Raw genomic sequence first — 4979 nt, forward strand, 5'->3', positions numbered from 1 at the left:
TCTTGTTAAAATCATGTTAAAAAAACTCTTAAGTGTTTGTGAATTTTTTTTTCTTGTAGTAATTTTGGCATTTGAAATCTATCATTTGTGATGGGTTTCATGCCAAAATTCACCTCAAGATTATGTGTAACCTTTCCTTACTTGTAGCTCACTTTTTGTTAATATTCTTGTGAAATTGTGATGTGATTTTGGGCTTGGATGTTGGTACATGATTGTGGCCTTAGACATATAATTTCGTGGAATAAATTTGCCTCTTAATGTGGTGTATACTTGCTGTCTTGGTATAGTTTTTGTGGATTTTATTTTGGTAAATAATGTGAAGCTATCTTGTGAAATAAAAGTGCATAAAGAACTTGAAAATCTTGTAAACTTTGGCATGGTTAAATCCTTAGATTCTCATGTTGGTCCTCTTGAAATAAGTCATCTAAAACTTCACTAATATCATGAGGATTTAGGCCTTTAACCTTGCTTTAGAATTGTGTTAAAATGTCAAGTTTCTTTTATCACTTTTGGTTAATTTTGCTTGTTACTTCACTTTCAAGTCACATTTCCTTTACTATGCCTTTAGTATGTTGTTTCTATTTCACTCATGCTACTAACCCTTCTTGTTTCATGTCTCATTTCCATAGCATTTCACATCATACTTTCATCTCTTATTTTCTTACACTTTAAAGTTCATGCAAAAGTTAGAATGTAATAACCTAGGGATTCTTGTAATATTACTTTCATGTCATTTACTTTTCTTGCAAGACCATAGAATGTATCTAGACCAATGATGTAAAGGACAATGGACTCTAATAATGTACACCGACACAAGCACCGACACATGCACACACCTCACTTTAGATGTATGCTTAGAATATGCATGTTTAGATGTATGTTTAGGATTGTATGTTTAGATGAATGCTTAGGATTTACACTTAGAAAAATCAATTTTCCAAAGAAATATGAACAACATCATTCAAATAATTTTCCAAAGAAACCTTGGGATCAAAATCCCATTGAATTTTCCTTTTCTTTTCTTAATCAAATTTTAATGAACCTTAACCATACTTAGACCACATTTTGCAAAATAACTAATCTCACCTCACATTTTTCCAATCTTATGCTCTTGAGGCCTCTCTCTTATTCTTCAAATTCCAATTTTCAAACTTAAAATCAACCAACAAAAACAAAAACATTTTTGGAAGAGAACTACGGTGGATTTGATCCCTTAAACGGGTACGTAGGCAAGGAACAAATTTCCTTCAATTCAACTAAAATAAAAATTCAAACACTTTCTCTTGCCTCCAATTCTTCACTTAGAATATTTTTAGGCTTAATATCACTTTCAACATAGCATTTAAAAATAAAGCGCGCGCGTAGAAATTAAAGACGGTTCCTATAGGATACTATAGTCGTTATGGGTGCCTAACACCTTCCCGTAGCGAAAACAACTCCCGGACCTCGATTCTCAAGGGTTTTGCTTACTTTTTCCCTTCCCAAGAAAAAATGAGATATCACCGGTTTAAAAGGTTCAAACGTAATCAATGTTTGACACCCGAAAACCAAGATAAAACAGGTAGCACCTAAGGATTTAAAAATCCCACCACTAGAGCAACGTAAGAAAAGAGGTTTTGCAAATACCATAATTATTTGGGACATAACACCTCACTATGTTCCCTTTTTAGGGATTTAGTTCAGAGAGGTCTCAATGAAGGCGGGATGAAGTTTGGAGACAAGCCAAAGCCTTAAATGCAAGTAGACTCTGATCCTTTAAAAGATGTGAGTATGATGTACACTGACATTGTGGGCTGCAATATGGTTGAAGCAATTGTTGATACTTTCGAAGGCTTGTCTGTCAAAGCAGAAGTTGAAACAGGAGCTGATGTTGTAGAATGTCAAATGGTGGATATCACTAAAGATGCAGGATACGTCGAAGAGACTACCCTAGAACCTCAGTTTGACGAGAAGTTTAAGGCAACCTATCCTACAGCTGAAGAAGAACAGATTGACTTCCTCAATCGATGCAGACTAAAGAATTCTGAGGTAATGCTTTGCCCTAGATGTAGTGTTGTATTCGACAAAGAAGTATGCTTACAACAACAATTACAAGGGCAAGAACCCCATGACAAGGACTCAATGGAGAAGGTACCAGAGGTCCAAAAAAGGCGTTGCTGCAATCCTCGAAGACAAAAATATTGACCCAAATGATAGTCAAAGAATGGTCGAATCAGGAAGAAGACCAGCGAAAGAAAGGTTATCTCTTCCCTTAGTCAAAGACGATCTTGATGAAGATGATGAATTGGATTCAGAGTTTATGGTTTCAGAACCGGACTTCGACGTCATATGCTATGTGATTTCCATTTTGCCAGCTGAATATGATATGGTGTCTGAAGTCGAGGATTCAGAGGAAGAGTTCGATCCCAAGGACATGGAGGAATACAAACCCATGTGCTACTGTGTAACACATAATGGCTCTGGAGATGAACAGAAAGCCATATTCGAACAACCTGATGATTTGATGAAGAATCATATTAAACCTTTGTTCATCTAAGCCAAAGTGGACGAGATTGGTATTAACAAAGTGTTGGTCGACGGTGGTGCTGTTGTCAATTTGATGCCTCAATCCTTACTAAAAAGGATTGGTAAGACCGACAAAGATTTGAAGCCTCATAATGTAATTCTGTCAAATTATGAAGGAACGACTGGTCATTTCCTTGGTGCTCTCCAAGTGAGTCTAACGGTGGGAACTGTGGTTAGACCAACTCTGTTCATGGTAGTCCCGTCGAAAGCTAACTTCAACTTGTTGTTAGGAAGAGAATGGATTCATGGGATATGTGTTGTTCCCTCATCCATGCATCAAAGAATTTTGATTTGGAGAGATGATGGTACAGTCGAAAACATTGAGGTTGACCAAAACTATTTTCTTGCTGAAGTGAATCAGATTACAAGAAAGACTTTTGACAAAAGTCTAGCAAATATTGCTCCATGTTCATCTGCAAAATCTGTTGGCACTAATTGAGCAGATGCAAGTTCTGTTAGACTCCATCCAACTCATGGTTTCATGTGGGAAAGGGAGACTCTCAACACAGAGCCTAATATGGAAAATTCGGATTCCCTAGCCTTAGGGAATGAAGAGGATGATCATCACATCTAAGCAAAATGCTTAGAGCAAAATTACGGTTGTTTAGCCGGAGCAGGAGGTTAAGAAGGCCTTAGTGGCTGGCAATTAACAAAAGATGGTTAAGAAACCATTAATGAAGATACTATCGAAATACTTAGGTTGAAACTTTGGTCAATTGGCCATAAATTTGATTGTATCTATGATAAGGAATTTGTATGGTTCCTAAGTGAAAACCAAATGGTAAAATTTGGCATTAATTGCCTTTGATATTCAAAATTTGGGTAGAAGCCAAAAGAAGTGATCGAAGCTAAAATAGATGTGATTCCTGTTTAGTGCCCCTTTTGACAGGTTTGTTAATAACGAAAGTGAGGGCAAGGAGTTGTGTTTATTAAAGTTTTTGTTACAAAATTTGGTTTATTTGCAAATAATATTTTGTTGCGAATAATTATTGTAACACACTACTTCTATTAAAGCAATAAAACACGCGAATAATACAAATATTCAAGAAATAGATGTCACGTCTTCAATAGTTCTCAAAACATGCATACTAAAAATTCACAAACGTCGCAACGGAAAACAACATACATCTCCGAATAGCCATGTCATAAACATCGAAAATACATCACCAAAATAAAATCTCCAAACTCAACATATGAGGAACATCTCAACAACATAATGCAGAATTCAAATAAAAGAAAAGTATGACATCCTAAATCAGAGCCTAAACTAAGACTCCAAAAATAGATAACGGAGGTAGCTCCCGCTATCCTCAAGCACTCACAAGTAAAGCAACTAATCCTGTAAGTCGTCTACCCATTCATACAAATAGGTAGGCGGTCCACCACAGACCACTGGGGGTTAGCTTCACATCGTCATAATCAAACATAAACAAACATAAGCATTCAAGGATTCATGCATAACACATATACCTACTCAACATTCCTAGAATACTATCATCACATATATTATACCAGCTCAACATTAATCATGTTATCGTATTTCTATCATAACACATCAAGCATATTCATACCTTAAATCATTATCAAGAATTATCACTTTACACATCAATCAATATAAGAATTACTCATTGTATTCCTCATTTAGCGTAATTAATCTCAATCAAATACAATTCAATATTTCAAAGTTACAAACAAGGAAATTAACGTCACCAAAGGATCACCCAATCAAACGCATATAATTCACACTTCATCTTTTTATCAAAATAAACGTCATCATTTAAAATCACCAAGTGTACAAGTATAACAAAACATCATCAAGTACATAATTCACCAAGTTCACCAATGCACATAAACGTCCATGCATATATTAAACTAGATCACATAATTCACCATTCACAACATCCACCAAACACATAAGCAATTATGACTCATGCCAAAACATGTTATGCACCTAGACACGACTTCTTTATGCATGCGGTACCGACACCAACAACGTCTAGGCCGTCACCCCATAATGCCAACATCACATCATAATAACCTAAACTGGATATAAATATCCTACAACTTATGAATGCATGCACATATGACACACTATGCACATGTTCAACAACAACTCACCATCATTGGATATAATATCCTATATCTCCTTCATTTTTTATACATGCATTCACCAACAATATCACCAACAAAATTAGCATGTATGAATTCACCACCAACAATCGACATTCAACATGTTCAACAAACAACAAAACATAAACATGTTTATCACCAATCATTCATCAAATAACCATCACAAAAAACAAACACCGTTCATATATGCAAACACCACAATTATCATCATCAAATTGCATATACGAATTCAACAAAATAATTCAATACATGAAATCACCACATCCAAATATCAACATTTAGCA

Source organism: Medicago sativa, chromosome 2 (assembly GCF_051527215.1).
Source record: "Medicago sativa cultivar Bolivia chromosome 2, Bolivia_mono, whole genome shotgun sequence".
Lineage (NCBI taxonomy): Eukaryota > Viridiplantae > Streptophyta > Magnoliopsida > Fabales > Fabaceae > Medicago > Medicago sativa.